The sequence below is a fragment of the Macaca fascicularis genome, chromosome 2 (genome assembly GCF_037993035.2).
Source record: "Macaca fascicularis isolate 582-1 chromosome 2, T2T-MFA8v1.1".
NCBI lineage: Eukaryota > Metazoa > Chordata > Mammalia > Primates > Cercopithecidae > Macaca > Macaca fascicularis.
Window position 1 is genome coordinate 127532872 of NC_088376.1, and position 20044 is coordinate 127552915.

The 20044-nt window shown below is 42.8% G+C and overlaps 1 long non-coding RNA gene across 3 annotated transcripts in view; it reads right to left on the reverse strand.

Moving 5' to 3' along the window:
• Positions 1 to 4445: 4445 nt before the first annotated feature.
• LOC123571810 (uncharacterized) overlaps positions 4446 to 20044 on the reverse strand; it is a 47352-nt gene continuing 31753 nt past the window's right edge. For 2 of the 3 annotated variants that reach the window (XR_012431315.1, XR_006696050.3), the window contains 3 exons: positions 13567 to 13757; positions 10578 to 10692; positions 4446 to 6128 (listed from right to left, as the gene is read on the reverse strand). This is a non-coding gene — a long non-coding RNA (uncharacterized lncRNA). Of the gene's footprint in view, positions 6129 to 6708; positions 6840 to 8216; positions 9921 to 10577; positions 10693 to 13566; positions 13758 to 20044 lie in introns of those variants that run through there. The other variant, XR_010584471.2, reaches the window with a different exon arrangement.

Consider the following 20044-nt stretch of genomic DNA (forward strand, 5'->3'; position numbering starts at 1 on the left):
AAAGCCTCTGGCCCGCTGTTCTCACATACCTGCGGGAAACCTCAGCAATGTGTCCAAAAAGTACTTTCTAAACTAGGAAGGAATACAATAGCTCAGAGCAGCTTCACACATGTGCACACTTATTTCCGTAACCTACCAGAAACAATTCTGAATGTGGCAAAAGGAGTAAAATCTCCCTGAATAGTAGCCAACACTTAGCAGCTCTATCAAAGCGTCCTCTGAGTCAGAAGTCTGCAAATGGTAATTTTAAAAAGAGTATTTAAAGCCATGGGTGGTGGGGGAGTTCAGGATGACTGGAAAGATGATTTTTTTTCTTAGTGGTGGGATTATAGAGGGGCTTTCCTCCTCCTTCCCAATGAGCACTCTTCTGTAGTCTATACATTTTCTTGTCTAGGCATGAATCAGACATATGTCATCAGAAAGAAATCAGGAGATAACTGGAATACAGAGAGCAGTGCAGGTGGGCTATTTCACAGGATTTAAATAATCTTGAATGTATAAGTATATCCTAATATATTTAAAGCAAAAATATCTGAAAAGATATAAAGTACTACACTAAACAGCATATATCTTTTTCTTTGAAAAGCCTTGGAATTTTGTGGTGCCATGGGCTCAGCTTATCCTGAAAAGTAAATTACAAAAAAAAGAAAACTGTAGTTGGAGGGACAGTCACAACAGTGTTGTTTCTAAGACGAGAAGAAAAATCACGCGTGATCTGAATACCTAACATTAAAGGATCCATTAAGTAAAAATAAATAATGGTACATCCTTCCAATGGCACTCTGCCCAGATGTTAAAAATGATGTAGGATATGAGAAAATGTGTGTGAATATTGTTCCAGTCTAAAATCAGGGTACAAAATAACAATATGAATTTACATTTGCAGAAGATTTGGGGTACCTCTTATACTTTCAAAAATACACACATATTGGAAAAAAAAGAAGTCCACCAACTACAACAAAAAATGTTACTGGTTAGGATTGTTTTAGGGATTGAATTTTAAGTGATTTCATAGTTTCTCTTTTGCTTATCTAATTTTTAAAAAATGAATGTGTTTTCCTTTTATACTAATTAAAAGTGAAAATATAAAATAATTACTTGACTTTTTTTTTTAAGATGGAGTCTCACTCTGCGCCCAGGCTGGAGTGCAGTGGCACAGTCTCGTCTCACTGCAAGCTCTGCCTCTCAGGTTCACGCCATTCTCCTGCCTCAGCCTCCCGAGTAGCTGGGACTACAGGCATCTGCCACCACACACGGCTGATTTTTTTGTATTTTTTTTTTTAGTAGAGACAGGGTTTCACTATGTTAGCCAGGATGGTCTCGATCTCCTGACCTCATGATCCACCTGCCTCAGCCTCCCAAAGTGCTGGGATTACAGGTGAGAGCCACCGCACCCAGTTAATTACTTAACTTTTTGAAGTTCTTGAAGACTAAGAGTTATCTTTAGATGATAAAATATAGGGGGCTGTTGTTACTTTTTCTTATCTATATATTCTTAATTTCTACAGGAAGCAAGTATTGTTTTGAATTAAGAAACACTTTGGAAATATAAATGGATTTCAAATATTCATAATTACCATGTATAAAAAATACTACTTTTCTTTAGAAGGAAAAAATTTCAAATTTTATTTCTTTGCAATTTTCTAGAGTTGTTTTCCCCATGAACATATGTGTCTTTTGTAATAATAATTTTTTAAAAAGTGTATTTTTGGTGCAGCTCTTCTGTCACTCCCTTTAACCAGGGATTTGAAGACTTTTGAGTACTCTGCTCCCTGTTTTCTCAATAGCCCTAAACAAGCACAAATATGCAAAGCTGACTTTTGGATAATCCCTTTCACTTGTGTCCCAGTCTACTGTTTGCAGAGTACATTCAAAACTATTACATTGGGACTCCAAGACTCACAGTGAGGTCAGAAAAGGAAACAAACACTCGCTGTAGCTGTGTGACTTCCCCGACAAGTATGCTGGTAAGAGAAGGGGGTTTCAGAAGGAACGAAGCCTAGGTTTGTTGTCCCAGGTTTTCATGATCCCTTCCCGTCTTTGGGGATAGCTTTCTATTAAGATGTTCTCTCTCTCTGTCACATAGACACACAAGCAAACCCACACGAGATTGCCCTGCTGTGCACCTTCTGGGCACACCCAGTGCCCCTTCACACAAAAAGGCATTTGAAGGACCCACATGGGTCTGAGGTAACAGCATATTTTGGAGGAGTTGAGTGGACTTTCTCTTGCTGTTTTCCCCTTGACTGCATTTGTTTCCCCATAATCCCCGACCACTCTCTCCAGCTCACCTGGCAAAGCTGCTCCTTTCCCTGAGCTCTCCTGCAGCCTTTGTATTATTTTTCTGCATTGGCTGAATTTGGCATAGCTTCCATCAATTGAATAGAAACCATGAAAAGGGGAGGAGAGGCAGTTTCCACACACACTATTTCCCCTAGTTCCCTAGTCTATGCTTGAGTGTCATCAAGAAACCAAGGTTATTGGTTTGCCACACAGAGCTCATTTTTCTCCTCAATTCTAACTCAAAAATAAATTCTCTCCCTCTGTCTGACACACATACACACACACACAGAGAGAGAGAGAGAGAGAGAGAGAGAGAATGAGAGAGAGAGAGACATTTAATGGCCTCTGTCTCACTGAGATTCCGAATTACTGAGTGGTTCCCAACCTTTCTGTGCTTATACTGTCCAATGGTAGAATTTTGGAGAGTTCAACTGAAGGGATTAAAAGACTCAAAACAAGACCAAACAGGTCAGTAATGAGGACAAAGCAATTGCAACTATAATGTAGGACTGGTTGCCCTTTTCACTTGGCCTTTAGCACTAAGCCTCTTTAGAACAATGTCTCTTAAATTTGGCTGCGTATCAGGAATGACTTGGGAACTTTAAGAAAATTCTAATGCCCAGGCCACACCCCAGACCAATTAAAGCAGAATCTCAGGGGGTACAGCCCAGCCATCAGCATTTTAAGAACTCCACATGTGATTCCAGGCTGCAGTTGTACAGTAGAACTGTGGACTGCATGACCTTTTAGGCAAAGGCTTTTCACGGCCAGGTTCTTTGGCCGAGATTTGAATCTGCTATGCTTTCTTCTTCTTACCAGAAGCTGTGTCCAGCTTGATACCCACTGGAATGACCTCATCAACAGTAACAGTTTATAACATATCTAAAGAGGGTGGGCCTGGGGTTCTGAAGGGCTTTGTGTTTGCTATGCCTGGGTGCAGGCAGCGAGTGTGGAGCACTTAGGACAGGGCTAAACTCAGCTGTCTTGTAAAGGAATAAAAGAATGGGTGAGGGCTAGGGAGGCTGACAGAGGAGAATCACCTTATTGGCTGTGCAGACAGGGATTCAGGGAAGAGATGTGTCCAATGGGGATTGCTCGAACAAAATGTTGTTCAGTGCCTCAGCTGGCCCCACCGCAGATGTAAGGAATCTTCTGTAAAACCATATTATGTTCAGATGCTTGACATGCCTAGCTCTTAGGGAATCCTGGAAGAGGGCTGAGCTTTGTGTTGAGGCTGGCAAAGGGCCATGTCTGAGCTGGCTTCTGGTAACAAGAAGGAAGTCTACACCTGGGCTTCAAGAGTGTAAAGTCAATTACAACAAATTAATTATGCTCATTGGTCGGAATGTGTTGGAGCACTTGTGCTGGGCTCATGGCACCCTGTTAGAGACCCACTGGACTAAGGCCTGGTTAATGCTACAGAAAAGGCTGGCTTCTGTGCTCAGATGAACATCATGCAACAGCTTCTGATCACAGAGGACAACCAAACCGACAATGTTAATGAATTGTTAAAAAGTCTCCAGTTCCAAACAACGGCATGGATTTCACTTCTCCCATTTACCCTAGCTTCCCAACAGACCAACAGATTTCTTTAAAAGCCCAGAGCTAAGTGATTATTTCGGTTGAGGCAGAGATTTCATGTTTTGGGAACAATTTGATCAAATGATCTGATTTTTCAAGGTTTCAACCAGTTGGCCTGTCTTACCTGCAATTTCCATGAAGCATTTCTTTTTCTTTCCTGTCAGCTCTCTGAAAACCAAACCTGACATAATATCTTGATAAGACCCCTTCCTGATTCTTTCCATCTGGGAAAGTTGTCTCATTTGTCTAGCCCAGCAGTTCTTAACCCTGGCTACACACTAGAATAATCTGGGGAGTTATTTTCTTTAATATGTCATGTCTGGCCCCATCCTAATCAATTAAATCAGTATTCCTGGGACCAAGCAATGGTTAGTTTTCTTAAAGCTCTCCAGGTGAATTTAAAGTCCAGTCAGGATTGAAAGCCTTGAATCCATCTCTTTTCCCATAATTTCTTTACTCATCATCCTAGATTTTCCTTCTCTGTGCTCATGCTACATTATCCTCATCCTACCTTTGTACCTGCCCTCTCACTATGCAAAGTAAACAGTATATCTCTTTTGCATAGATAACAGGAGAAGGAGACAGATCAGGACAAGACCTTTAATTCTTTGCTTCTCAAAGGTGATGTCGGAAACCAGCAGCCATGAAATTATCTGCAAGCTTATTCAAATTGCATAATCCTAGTAACTCAGAATCTGCATTTAAACAAAACCCCTAAGCAATATGAATGCACACTGGAGTTTAAGAAGCACTGTTCCAATTAGCCCATAACACATCCTCCTTAAAGGACCATCCTACAGCCCCTCTGTGATTGGCCAGAGTGGAACTATGTGGTTCAAACCCTCAGTCTCCCCAGGTACTGGCTCTGTATGAAGCTCTATTTTAAATGCTTCTATAGACCATCATTCATTTTAACCTTGCTACAGCTCTGTGGGATAGGCTTACTATTATTCCTAACTGGAATAAAACAAGGTTGAGAGAAGTGAAGTGACTTGTCCAAGCTAGTGACAGATTCAGGATTTCAACACAGGTTCCATTTGATTCCAAAGTTGGTTCTCTTTACAATAAAACAGATGTCACAGTGCTTCATCCAGAAACAGGTGGGCACAGAGTAGGTGAGATAGCTGGTGAAATTCTAGCTCTTCTTGCTTTGGACTGAAACTTGAAGACCCTTTCTCTGCTGCTGCCTCGAACTTGCAAGACCCTTACTCTGCTGCTAGCAATGAAAGAGAGACCAGTTGTCCTGCTCTAGCAGCAAGTCAATATCTCACCTTGGAAATGACTTAAAAAAAAAAAAAAAGTGGTGTTCTCATCACCACTGAGAACTCGTCCAAGAGAGCATAGTCTGTTTGGCCTCTTGGCAGGACCCTTCTGAATATGTAGTTCATTTCCTCTTCAGCAGAGAATTTGGTCTCTTGAGTATTAAAATGTACGCTTTTCTTTTGTGTTCTCTTTTTGCAAGCCAAAAATCGTCCAACCAGACAACTCTTTCTCTGTCATGTATGGGACATGTACAATTTTAAATGGTTGTAAACAAAACAAAACAAAACAAAACAAAAACATTAGAACTTCAGTTTAAATGAACTAAAACTTCCTACATAGCATGCAGATGGGGCCAGTATGGCCAAGATGTTAAGTGCCCATCAAGTCACCTCTTTTGTCTTCTGAACAGGATAATCAATGCCATAGACTAGGTTGAAAACTAGATCCAAGCAGAGGCCCCTCACATTCCTTGGGCATGTAACAATGGACAAGTAGTAGACTGAATTGTCATTTCTTCATAAAAGTGGTTGCCAGGATTTGGTTCTGTATGAGTCAGAGCAGTCTAGCTAGTCCAACGAACAGCAAGTCTCACAGGCCTATCAAAAGAGCTATTTCATGCTTTTGCTCACATCACAATCTGATGCAAGTGAGGCAGGGGAGGGGGCAAGAGGAGGGAAAGAGTGAGTGGGAAGGTGGTGCTCTGCTCCGCCTAGACATTCAGGCCAATGATTCTTCTAAGGGCTGCATCTGCCATCTTCCAGAACTGCAATGTCCAATATGGCAGTGATATCATATGTGACCATTTACACTTAAATGAATCAAAAGTAAAAATTCACTTTCTCAGTTGCATTAGCCATATTTCCAGTTCTCAATAGCCACATGTGACTAGATTCTACTATACTAAATATGCACAAAATAGAAGATTTCCATAATTCCAGAAAATTCTATTGGACCACTTCCTCTCAATTTCAGAGTGCTCCACTGGATTGTCTGAATCTGACCTGCAGACAAGAAAAGAGAAGGTGAAGAGTCAGCGAGGAGTGGTGGACATATTTTCCCCAAATTTCATTGGCACAAGCTTGAGACATGGCCTCCTTTACTGCAAGAGAACTGGGAAGCATCAACTAGCTTTGTGCCTAAGAAGAGGAGAAGCATGGACATGCATGAGCCCTTGGCATCCCTGTCCCAGTGTCCTTATCAGAATCGCAATACTATCTCACACTACATTCCTTGTATTCCTAGGAGAACTGGCCAGGCTTCTAAAGAACATAACCTTATTTTGGATTAGGCCTCAGAGATGTTAACTCTTGCTGTTTATAAGAGTTGACTCAGATGCAGAAACTCTGACAACAGTTAACCACTTCACTTGAAAGAGAAAGCCTCATATAACATTCATCTCATCAATGGCAAAGTGTATGAAAAAGTGATTCTATTTTTATATTTTAAATCGGGAGTTGGCAATTTTTTCTGTACAGGGTCAGACAGGAAATATTTAAGGCTTTGTGGGTCATACAGTCTTTATCACAACAATTCAACTCTGCAATTATAGTACAAAAGTGCCATAAATGAAGGAGCATGACAGTGTTTCAATAAAGCTTTATTGACAAAAGCAGGCGGTAGGTCCAGTTTGGTCCAGCATAGTTTGCTGGCTCCTGCTCTAAGTCTTTACCAGGTCCTCTTCACTTCCTAGCAGACTCACCTTTCTCTTCTTCCTGTCCCCTCCAAAAAAGAATGGTAAAAAGAAAAATGGAAATGTTGACATATGTAGAGAGCCAACATTTTGCAGTGCTAAGCAAGTTAATTTAATTCTCACAACCCATTTACAGATGAGGAAGCTGACACACAGAGAGATTAAGTCATCAGGCTTAGCGCATGAAGAGACTATGATTCTAAGTGTGATGCTATAATTCACTATAAGTCACTGGTGCATGAAGCAGTATTGTTTAATATCCCCCAACATGGTAATCAGGGAAGAACTCAGCCATAGACATTATCAGAGGGAGGGAACTAGAGTAGGGCATGGGGAAAAAAAAATACATACCTGAGTTGGTAGTTAATGGGATTTGTTTGTGAACACCTATGACACCTGTTAGGGGTGGGGAGATGGCAAGGAGAATGAGGAGGAAATGTGTAAACCATGTAGGAGTCTGTGGTCTTGCAATGAACAGATGGGAAGTCATTATTGTGATGAACACAAGGCTTATTAATGTGCAACAGTGCCCAATTGTAACCCTCTCCTGTCATTTTCAATAAAGGGAATTTTGTCTTTGATGTCTGCTTCTCCTTTCCCCAGTTTCTGGCTTAAAAAAAAATTCAAAATCAGGATGTTGGGCAAAAAGAAACAGGCCCAGGTAGAATGGAAGAGAGGGGAAAGATTTTTGTTTATTGGATATTTCGTGGGCTCTCCTTTATTGTGAAAAGTCTGGGTAATGGGCAAGGCAGAGAGAGGGATGAAGGCAGACAGAGAGGCAAAATCAATCTAAATACTGTATTGCTGAGAGAGAACAGAGGTCAAAGACGGAGAGCCTGAAAGGGCAAGTGGGCTGCTCGTGGAGATGTTTGGGGTTGGGATGGTGAATGAGAAGCTCTGGTATAACTGAGAAAATCAAGAAAGAAAGAGAAAAAGATTTTGAGAAATGCTACCATGGGTCATCAGCTGGGCCCCTTATAACATTCTGTGGGTATTGCAGGTAAAGTTTCCATTGTAATTGTTTTTGCTTTGGAAGATGTGACTGTATGCAGAGATTGGACCACATGGGGCCTTGGAATTTATTTGGGTTACACCAGCAAAATGTCTCCATTTTTTGCTCCCTGAATTGGAGGAATCCAGATTATATGAAAAAAAAAAAAAAAAAAAAAAGAATTGCAATAGGCACAGCAGTATAAGAATGGAAAAGGCTAGCTCTTGAGGTAGAAAATTTTTCATATCTACAAGTGTTCAGGTAACCACCTATTGTGATATTGAGGAGGAAATGCAGGAGCCATAGGGAAGTGGGTTCCTCAACCTGGCTAAAAATCAAAAGAATCACAGCTTTCACAACGCACAGACCCAGGCCCCTTCTATTTCTGTCATGTTGTGGAGCACTGACCTTTTACAAAAGCTCTCCAGGGGATTCAGAGCTTTGGGAACCAAGGATGCCAAGAGCTGGGCAATGTGATCTCTACTGCCGCTTCCAAGCCTGACAGCATTATCCTCCACAAACCTCTCCTTTGTAAAAGCATAACATCATAGGAGTATTTAGCCAAAGTACATTCTGTTAAAAGGGAAGTGTGCTTAAAGGATCTCTCAAATAAGTAAAGAGAAATAGAAGGAACAAAGTCACTGTGAAGTTACATCCTGCTTCTTTTTGTGTCTCCTTGGATGATATTTTAGACACATTAAACTAGTCCACTGATTTATTTATTTTAAGAGCTTTTTTTTTTTCCAGGTCTGTGGGGCTCCACTCTTTCTCTGCATTCACTCCTAAAACCCTTTAATGAGAAAATAGTGCCAGGTGGAAAAACAAAAATAGCGAAGAGGTTCTCAGGCCAGTCACAAAAATTATTCTAGAATCCAGGTAATTGTGGCTGAGAGCTGTATCTGGAAAATGGTGAGTAAATTATATTTTTGTAAATGTAGCCCTACGTGGAAAGCTGTGAGGCAGCTCCTTATGAAAAAGGCTAAGTTAGAGGAAACTTTCTATAAACCGAGTGGATATCAAGATTTTTATCTTTAAGATTTTCTCCTGAATTGCAAAAGTAATATGTCTATTTTAGAAAATATGTGACACACACTTAGAAAATCAGAAGAAAAAAACTTAAAGTACACATAATTCCATCACTGCAAGAAAACAATTTTAAATATTTTGGAGTATACTCTTCCAGATGAACACATATATACACACATATATACATATAAATATATACATGTAATAAACCTGTTTCAAAAAATTGGGATCCAACTATACCTATTTCTTTGCAACCTGCTTTTTCCCCCCACTTCATCTGTCATGATTATTTTCTCACACCACAAATACTTTTCCACAGCAGTTTCCAAAGGCTGCATAAAATTCTATCCTATTAAACCCCATTGTTGGACATTGAGGTTGTTTCTAATTTTTGACATGATAAATAATGCTTCTCATCTGCATCAGTATTATTTTAGATGAAGACACGCAGATATACCCAGTGATGCCAAATAAAACAGTGCCATTGCTAAATGTGATCTCATGTTTTATGCATTCTAAAGCATTGAAGCTGTGGTTTGGGAACTGGTTAACTGTGGCTCCAGTGTGCAAAAATATATCACCTTCTTTTGGGACTGAGCTGCGGCAGCCAGGTCACCTAGCGGGGTGGGGGTCAGGAGATAAGCACCACCCCTCAGGTGCTCCAATTCCCTGGGCTCAAGACATCGCTCTCTGTCCTTCCAATAGTAATATTCAAGGGAAAGAAATGAGGGGAAAAATTTGATGGCTTCTGTTTCAGGTTGAATTATGCCTCCCCCCCACCCCCACAAATTCATATGTTAAAGTCCTAATCCCTGATATCTCAGAATGTGACTATATCTGGAAATAGAATCTTTAAAGGGGTAAGTAAGGTAAAAATAGGTCATTCAGGTGGCTCCTTACCCAGTATAACTGGTGTCCTTGTAAGAAAAGTTCAGGACACAGACACACACGTGCGCGCACACACACACACACATACACACACATACACACAGGGAAGACCATATGAAGACACGGGGAGAAGACAGCCATCTGCAAGCCAAGGGGAGAGCCCTCAGAAGAAACCAGCCTTGATCTTGGACTTCCAGCCTGCAGAATTAGGAGAAAATAAATGTCCGTTGTTTAAGCCACCCAGTCTGTGGTTCTTGGTTATGACAGCCTTAGCAAACTAAGACAGTTTCCTAACACATCTTCAGAGAAATGTTGCAAGTGAGTGAGAGTCCTAAGAGCAGGCAGCTGGAGAGTTAGAGTCAGAGAGATGGGACTTGAAATGGAGGGTCTAGGACTCAGGAGCTACCTGATCTTCAGCATGCCCCTGGGGTTCCCAGCCTCAGCATCCTCACCTTTATACTAGAGATCAAACTTCTGTGATAAATAACACCCACTGTATTAGTCAATTTTCAAGCTGCTGATAAAGAGATATCTGAGACTGGCTAGGAAGAAAAAGAGGTTTAATGGACTCACAGTTCCACATATCTGGGGAGGCCTCACAATCATGGCGGAAGGCCAAAGGCACTTTGTACATGGCGTCAGCAAGAGACAATGAGAGCCAAGCCACAGCAGAAACCCCTTATGAAAACATCAGATCTCATGAGACTTATTCACTATCATGAGAACAGTATGTGAGAAACTGCCCCCATGATTCAATTATCTCCCACTAAGTCCTTCCCACAACATATGGGGATTATGGGCACTACAATTCAAGATGAGATTTGGGTGGGGACCCAGCCAAACCATATCACCCACCTTTTGGAGGATTCTGAGGATGCCAGACATGAAAAGCGCCTGGCACAGTGCTTGGTATGTAGGAGGCATGGGATGAACTGTGTTAGCCAGTGGCCTGCACAAGCTTATCTTCACCCTGTCAAATAAAGTGAGTCTTAATTAACCATATAATATGTAAAAAGATAATTACACATTTGGAACTTTTGCTTTAAGGCAGATTCACTTTGTTTAGCCCACAGAGTGCTTTTTAAAAACACTTCAAATCAGTTGTCAATATTTTAACAATAGGAGATTCTCCACAAATTCTGGATTTCTGGCTATTTGAAAAATCAACAGATCTGGAAGACCTAGGACGCATTCTCTGGCTCACTGTGGTTCCTTGGCAAGGGATGTGGCTGTGTCACCTGCTGGGCCATGCAGCATTGAATGTGTAACCTAGATCTACTATATAAACTGATTTTTATATATATATAAATACATACACACATACACATGGAGAATAAATGTGTGTGTGTGCGCGTGTGTATGTGTGTGTGTATGTATTCCTTAAGTCCTATGTCTCTTCGCTTCATTATTTCAACATCTTTTCTTTTTAAAAAAATTCACTTTGATTACAGATTCATGCCTTTGGTGTCTGATTCAACAAAACTGGTCTAAAAGCCCTATTGCACCATACACCCTAGAAATGTGGATGAAACTACAATTCCCCTAGTCTAACCTCTCATTTTACTCATGAGGCAATACAGCTAATATGTGGCCAAAAATTTTAGCCTTGAAAGGGGCCTCAGAAATTAGCTAGTGTTTGTGAAACCCTCGTTGTTGCTAGAAACCTCAGAGATTTAGGAAAGGTTTTTGTTATTTGATTCAATTTTTACGAACAACAACAACAACAACAAAACCCAGGAACAAAAACAAAAAACAAAGGAATTTAAACATTTAATTAGTCATGTTAATTTGTTTTCCTTTCCCTCCAAGCAATCTCCAGGCATTACTAAAATGCTCGCAGGTATTTCCTAAAACAGGTTTACCTCCACCGAGCCCTGTGAACCTCAGTGTTGTCTTGTATCAGTTGCTAGGTAACTGAGGAAGATTTATGCACATCTATTGTTAATTTTAAAGACAATTTTCAGCTCTGCCATAAACATCACTAGAAGCAGACACCACACTTGCACTGAGACATTCCTCTAGCCTTCCCTGAGATGGGGCATTCCAGGGCATGTCTACAAAATCCAAAATATTCTGGTTAAAAAAAAAAAAAAAAAAAAAAAAAGGATAATGCTGGTAAATTCCCAGCTGTCTGCAAAAACAGTTCAGCAAATTTGAGACATTTGGGCCCATCTCCAGTACCCTCTTGTGCCAAATCTATTATAAGTTTTATTCAAAGAGTATCATCTGCCCTCCCAGTTTGCCTGCATTTAATTGTGCATTTCAAGTTTGCCCAAAATTTAATATTGTGCTTCTCTCCCCCATTCTTTCCAGCAGCACCAAAATTTAGTCCTTTGTATCCCAGAAGCATCTGCAAAATTATTTCTCAACCCAGTGGTTTCATCACTTTTTAAAGGGTTCTTGTTAAGCACAACAACCATTTATACTGGTTTTGACTAAATGTATGGATTTTGTTGCCACTGTTTGGGTAAGTGTTGGGGAGACTCAGTTTATATGATGGGCATCCAAACCAATATTTTGTAGAGTGATCATAATTATAATGACCCTTGGCTTGTGGGAAGCAGTTCATGTTTTATTACAAGCTTCCCGGGACATTCCATCATCAGATTCTCACCACAACCCCGTAAGAAGCATGGTTCATGGCATCATCATTCTAGCTTAGATGACTTCCTGACTTCAACACTGCTAGCTGGTGGTCTGGCCTTGTCTCCTCCTAACTCATCCTCTACACAGTCTCGAGAGAGGTCTTTCCAAATGGAAACCTAACCATGCCAGTCTCCTACTTAAAATCAGCCATCGATGTTTCATGGTTCACATTTGTAACATGGAAGACAAGGGCCTTTGTGATCTAGCCCCTGTCTGCCTCTTCAGCCTCATCGCCTGTCACTCTTCCCTCACATTTTGCATCTTGGCTGTGCTGCCTTTTATATAGTTCCCTGCACACCACACTGTCTTCTTGTCCCTGGGTCTTTGTTCATATGGCTTCCTCTACCGGAGATACCCCGCCATTTAATTATTACACCAATGCCCAATACCAAAGCATTCTCTGACCATCTCTGCCTCACACCTGAAGAGTTAGATGCATTCCCCTGTGCTTCCAGAATACTCAATACATATCTCATCTGTGCATCTATGGAATTGCTTTATAACTATCTGTTCATCTGTCTGTCTTCTAAACCTAAAACTAAATGTTTGAGTATTTTCCCAGGGAGTGCTTATACCATCTTCTTCCTCTGAGTATCTCCCAAGCCTAGCACAGTACCCAGCACATCATGAGCATTAGTTTGTGGCAGGGAGGGAGTAAAAGGGAAAGGGAGGGAGATCATAAGAGGGAGGCCAATAGCACCATTGGCCTGATTCCACAGATAAAGCAGCCCAGCCTCCAAGAGATTGGGTGACCCAGGCAACACAATTAGCAAGTGGAAGAGCCAGCATTTGAATGGGAGAAAGATCCTTAGAGATAAGTGAACACAGTCCAGGCGTGATGGCTCACGCCCCGTACTCCCAACACTTTGGGAGGCCGAGGCGGGCGGATCACGAGGTCGAGAGATCAAAATATGACCAACATGGTGACCAACATGGTGAAACTCTGTCTCTACCAAAAAAAAAAAAAAAAAAAAATTAGCTGGGTGTGGTGGCATGTGCCTGTAATCCCAGGTACTCAGGAGGCTGAGGCAGTAGAATCACTTGAACCCGGGAAGCGGAGGTTGCAATGAGCTGAGATGGCACCACTGCACTTCAGCCTGGTGACAGAGCAAGACTTTGTCTCGAAAAAAAAAAAAAAAAGAAAAGAAATAAGTGAACACATCCTTTCATACAGTGGAGAGAGCTTCTGTTTGCATACCTGCGGGGATGGGCTGATCACTGCCTCTCCAGGCAGCCATTTCCATGGCTGGTCCGCTAGGCTGTGAAACGGTTCATTCTCTGGAGGCGCCAAAGCTAGTTTCCCAGTGATTGGCATCAGCCCGGTTTCACTTTTGTCTTCTGCTGTTAGACATTTCCTCTTGTCAGAGCAGAAACCTCAGACTTCATATTCTGTGGATAAATCACCCTCGAATTGTTCCCGCCTTCCTCAATCACCGTCAAAAAATGCAAAAATAACCAGATTCTTAGCCTAAACACAAGTACTTTCCATGTACTGTCTAATCCAAACATCCCAAAAACACAAGTTTAAAAACATGCTGGAGATCACACAGCTAAAAAGTCACAAATCAAGGCTAGACCCCAAGGGGTCTAACTCCAAGTTCATGGACTTAACCACCTCACAATACTCTTGCCTGTCTGAGCCCTTTAGCTATTAAGCAGTGAAAAGCTAAGCAGATTAAAAGCACATAATTCTCTCTCTCTTTCCCTCTCTCTCTCTCTCTTCCTCCCCTCCCCCCCTTCCTCCCTCTAATACTGGGTTTATGGAGACCTAGCAGACCTCTCTCCTCTGAGGATTATTTTTCAAAATGAGTTTCTTTCTCATCCCCCCTCCCATCCCAAGCCCCATCTGAGGAAGAAAGATCGCTGGGTTCCTGGCTGTGTACATACTGTGTTATTCATGGGGTACGCACCAGGACGGGCCAGCTCATTAGTTTCAAAGCCTCAAATTAATTTTACATTACTGTCCCCGGAGGTGAAAGGTCATTTTTTATCTTCTTAGCCTTATCCACCACCCGGGATGAAATTGGATCTTTAGGAAGGAGGCGACCCTGCTCCCTATTGTACCAGCTATTGATGCTTCTCTTCTTTGTTGTGAGTGAAATTGTACACACAGAACTGAGATGAAAAAACAACAACAACAACAACAACAACAACAAAAACACACACACACACACACACACACACACACACACCCCAGAGGTGGTTTTTGTTGTGTTGTTTTGAGGCAGGTCTCACTCTGTTGCCCAGGTTGGTGTGCAGCGGCATAATTATAGCTCACTGCAGCCTAAAACTCCTGGGCTCAAGTGATCCTCCCACCTCAGCCTCCTGAACAGCTGGGACTAGAAGTGTGCACCACCACACCTGGCTAACTTGCAAACTTTTTGTAGGGATGGGGTCTTGCTATACTGCCCAGGCCGGTCTTAAACTCCTAGCCTCAAGCAATCCTGTTGCCTCTGCCTCCCAAAGTATTGGGATTACACACTGAGCCATTGCATCTGGCTGGCTTTTTAAAGTAGGAACATTTTGTAAATTATGGAGTAGAGTAATGATTAAGAGGCTGGTACTGAGGGTGTTGAGAAAGCTAGAGACTGAAACAAACCGCTATTGGCAGGATGAAGCTGATGGGAACTAGAAGGTGAGAGGCCCTCTTAAATCCTCCAACTTTGCCATCTCCCTCTGGTGCCTCCTAGTGGCAGAACCAAATGTGGCACCAGCTGATGGGGAGAAATGGCAGCCCCAACCACTGCATCACAAAACAGTGGTTGGTGGGCCTAGGGTGAGGGACAGCAGCTTAGTAATTGGTACTTGCAATCACATCTATATCAAAGATGTATCTCAATAACAATTAGGCTGGTTCATGGAGGCTCTGGTGAGTTTGGAGTGGCCCATGTTCACGGGACGTTACAAGCATGGTCCCAATAACCTCCCAAATGATGAGAGGAGCCACCCCCCACAGAGGGAGGCTTGGTTTCCAGGTTGGACTGCCCCAGTTAGACTGAGCTGGATTAAAATTGCAGGGTAGCCCTGGCTGGATCAAAATTGCATTGAGGAGGGGAAGAAAGCGGCATTGAACCCTGCCTGCTTGTATTCACTGTAGCTATTGTCTCACCCACAACGGTGTAATCAGAGCGAACACACTGACCAGTGTTTGCTTTCCCTCTCTCCAGCCTTCTCCCACCATTTTCTCCCAGCTCCATGAAGAGGTTTGGCATTCAAAGGAGGGGGAGGGTGTGTAGTACCGCAAGACTGATGGGTGACCCCTGGGGAGTAGAGGAAACAGAACCTTCTCTTCATAGCTCCAAATGCTTCTACACGATGAATGCCCTGCCAAAGGATGAGTTGCCATGCAGCTTTAGAAGATGATACTGTCAGAAAGAGGCAGGATCGTGCCCTTTCCCTAAGCAATGCCCATCAAAAATGCCCCATGAATATCTTGGAGCCAAGTGGCATTCCTTAAAGACAGCAGCTGCCAAACAGCAGGAAAAACTCCAAAGTAGAAAGGTGGGATTTGGGGGAAGAAAGCAAAATAGAGCCACTGCAGTTTTAAAAATCAGCTTAATTTTCAATGATATTCACCAGGAAGCTTACTAGACTTAAATAGACCCTATAAAGCAGGGCAAAGGGGTTCCATTTGTGACACATCATGCTTTCAGTGCAGGTCTGTTCTTTCTCAAGAACACAGACTTGGTGGGGCACCCACCCCACTAGAGATGAAAACCCTGGAGTACAGCTGAAGACCAGAGCTGGCAAAGAAAGGACTGCTCTAAATCAGGACCCAGCAACCATTCTGCCCATGACTTTTCTGAGTTGAACTGGCCTTGCAGAGGAGGGCAGTGAGTTACCAAATAGCAGCTTGCCAGCTGCACAAGCCCGCCTTACCCATTCTGGCCTGGAAAGGGAGAGAAGTTAGAGGTTAGGTCTTTCTGATTTTGGTGGAGCACCAATGGCTATGTATTGGGCATCCCTAGTGGGCCAGCTGGTAACTGGTTCTAGCTCTGGTTGAGCTCTGCCCTATACGGTTGGGTATAGATGTGAAAAGGCTGGTTCCTGGCTTAATATGGGACATAGGTATCCGCAGCCCATTTAAGGATGATGCAATGAGAACCTGTCTTTTTGACTTGTCAACATTCTTTATACCATCTTCTGGTAAGAGCACCACGAATTCCTGTGGGGAGCCATCTCTTCTTCACTTTCGGCCCTATAACTAAGTTTGGTGCATTGAAATGGATTTTAGGATTTTTACTGAAACCATCAGGAAGGAAAGAAATCTCTTTTGGTGGCAATGGAAATAGTTCATGCATCACTCAACAATGACCACAACAATGCTATATAAACAGCCCTCATATAGCTCAGCCCCACATATCAGAAAGTGTTTATTATCATGCTAACAATTCCTCAGATTAGCTGGCATGCCTCTGCTTCCAGCTGCAAGCCTGCATTCAACTGAGGCAGCTTCTCTCTAAATGTCTTTTTTTTTTTTTTTTTAAAGAGACTACCTGCAGCATATCCTCATGGTAATTCTATAAGCACAAGAGAAAGCATATGGAAACAGGCAGTTCCTCTTAACACCTAGGCTCAGAACTGGCACACTGTCATTTACAACCACACTTCTTTGGCCAAAATAGAGTACATGGCTACACCCAACATCAGTGAGATGGCAAATGCACTCTACTGGTAGAAGAGACTACAAAGTCGCTGGCAAAAGGCAGGCATGCAGGATGGGTGAGGAGTTGGGAAAAATCATGCAGTCACCCCCACAGTGTAAGCTGCCTTTGTTGGTAGCCATTTTGCTATGGGATGGGAAAAGTCTCCCTGAATGAAGCCAGCAGGAAGGAAAACAGAGGCAAGAGATGGAGACTGAGACTTGATAATCTTGTTCGAGTCCTTGAATCCTGCTATGTTCTGACTTTTTGATTAAATAATTAAGTCTGTTTCAACTGGTGTCTGTGATTTGCTACAAAAAGACACCTGACCCGACTGTATCAGTCAGGAAACAAGGAAGGTCTAGAGTGTCAAGTCTGAAACCTGTGACTCAAAGGGAAGGCAAGATAGGATTCGAAGGGAAGGCAAGATAGAGAAGTGGGTCCTGCAGGAAGAGCCTAGAAAGGTGGCCAGAGGCAACTGGACATGGGTTATGGAATGTAGCTGTGCAGGGTGCCCTTGGAAAGCCAGTCGACATGAAGGAAATACGGAAAAGATACTGAGTCATTTGAATACTCCAGATCAAAGGAATATAGGGGCTCTTGTTTCTCCGGCATCTAATAGATACCCAACAACACCAGTGTAGTCCATACTGACGTGGCCCATATTGCATAACCCCAAAGTCAGAGTAAAAGTTCTGGAAAAGTGTCAAAGGACTTCTAGGAACGTAAGTTCTAGAATAAGTCCTTGATCTTGGGATTATTAAAAAAGAACCAGAGGCTGGGCACAGTGGCTCATGCCTGTAATCCCAGCACTTCGAGAGGCCGAGGTGGGTGGATCACTAGAGGTCAGGAGTTCGAGACCATCCTGGCCAACGTGGAGAAACACTGTCTCTACTAAAAATACAAAAAAAAAAAAAAAAATTAGCCAGGCAAGGAGGCACATGCCTGTAGTTCCAGCTACGCAGGAGGCTGAGGCAGGAGAACTGCTTGAACCTGGGTGGTGGAGGTTGCAGTGAGCCAACTCTGCACCACTGCACTCCAGCCTGGGTGACAGAGCAAGACTCTGTCTTAAAAAGAAAAGAACCAGAGTTGGATGTGGTTGGCTTATGCCTGTAAAATCAGCATTTTGGGAGGCCGAGGCAGGAGGATCATGAGCTCAGGAGTTTGAGACCAGCCTGGGAACATAGCGAGACCCCGTCTCTACAAAATTACATATTTAAAAAATGAAGCTTGGCATGGTTGTGTGCACCTGTAGTCCTAGCTACTCAGGAGCCTGAGTTGTGAGAATTGCTTGAGTCTACGAGTTGGAGTCTGCAGTGAGATATGATAATACCACTGCACTCTAGAATGAGACCTTGTCCCTAAATATATAAATAAAAATAAAGAACCAAGGTTTCAGACGAGCCGAGGAGACTTTTGGCCTAAGAGGAAGAATCTCTAGGATTCAAACATTTGAGTAGCCTTAGCAACAACATTCACTGCAGCCGTTACCATGTATTGAGAACAAGCCGTGTACCAAGCACCAGCCTAAAGATTTGTCATATATTAAAGCATCCTATCTTGCCAATAAACCACAGAAGTAGGTATTTTATGTCCATTTTACAAATGAGAAAAATGAAGTCCGGGAGGTTTCACGCATCTAAGTGCCCTGAGCTGAACCTCTGTCCTGCCCAAAGCCCTTGCAGTTAACACCAGGCCAGGAGCCTCCCTAATGGATGATTCTTTGTTCTCTCTGACCCTAGAGCTTGGCAGGGACCTTTTAATTAGTACTTCCTTCCTTTGCCCTTTTAATAGCCTTCTGTTCTTTGAAATTTGGGCCCAGCATCAGACTGGAGAGAAAAATATCCTCTCTGTCAAAAACTTTTCTACAGTCTCATTGTAGAGAGCAGTTGTGACTTCCCCTGCCTGGCACCCAATCTCCCTTCTTCTGGTAAAAGCAACCAGGTTTCCTTTGAACAATCACTTCCCCCAACCTGCAGTCTAGGTGACTGATGTGGGACCGACCCTGTAGAGCTGATTCCCCTGCTTCTCCCGCCAGGGGTAGGCATCTGGGCCATAGTTGCTGATTAGCGCAGTCCATGACCTCAGACAGGCACAGTGTGGTGGGGTGGGGCCTTGTGTCCCCAGCTGCTCACCTTATTTCTGTGCCTCAGTCTCTTCACGTGGGCATATGGCAAAGATTCAATGGGAATCTTTGCTAGGATTTTGTTGGGACTACTGAGAAAGTGGTTCTCTCTCTTCCTCTCTCTAGTGGGGGTGGTGTGCTGTGGGATATGGGGTTGACTTCTTAGTAGAAGGAAGATCTGATGAGTCCAGAGACAGATTTGTCTTAGCATTGTGTAAAAGCCTGGGCCTGGCTGTGCCTATGGTCACCACTCCCCTGGACTTTTCAGGAAGATCAGGTGTTTTTTTTTTTCATTTTTTTATTCTTTTTTTTTTTTTTTTTTGAGATGGACTCTCACACTGTCGCCCGGTCTGGAGTGCAGTGGCACAAACCCAGGTTCAAGTGATTCTCCTTGCCTCAGCCTCCCAGGTAGCTGGGATTACAGGCACCCGCCAGCACTCCTGGCTAATTTTTATATTTTTTATATTTTTTATTTTTAGTAGAGACGGGATTTCACTATGCTGGCCAGGCTGGTCTCGAATTCCTGACCTCGTAATCCGCCTGCCTCAGACTCCCAAAGTGCTGGGATTACAGGCGTGAGCCACTGCCCAGCCGAAGATTAGTTTTAAATGGAGTCAGGACCGGGGCAGGGCACAGAGTAAAAAGAGTGAGAATTGTTGGAATATCTTCAGACTTCAGCATCTTCCGGCTTTTCTCTCCTTTTCTAACCCATGAGACACACTAAGTAGTAAACGAGGGCATGGAAAGAGGAAAGGACAAATCTTTATGGTGTAATTTTCTTCCTCCTTCTCTTCCTTTCATGCATCATGCAAAAGAACACAGCCACTGTGGTATAGCCACTCCCCAATTATAAAAGCATGGACAAACGGACAATTTTTGTAAACCCCTGGGCCCCTGGGAATATAATA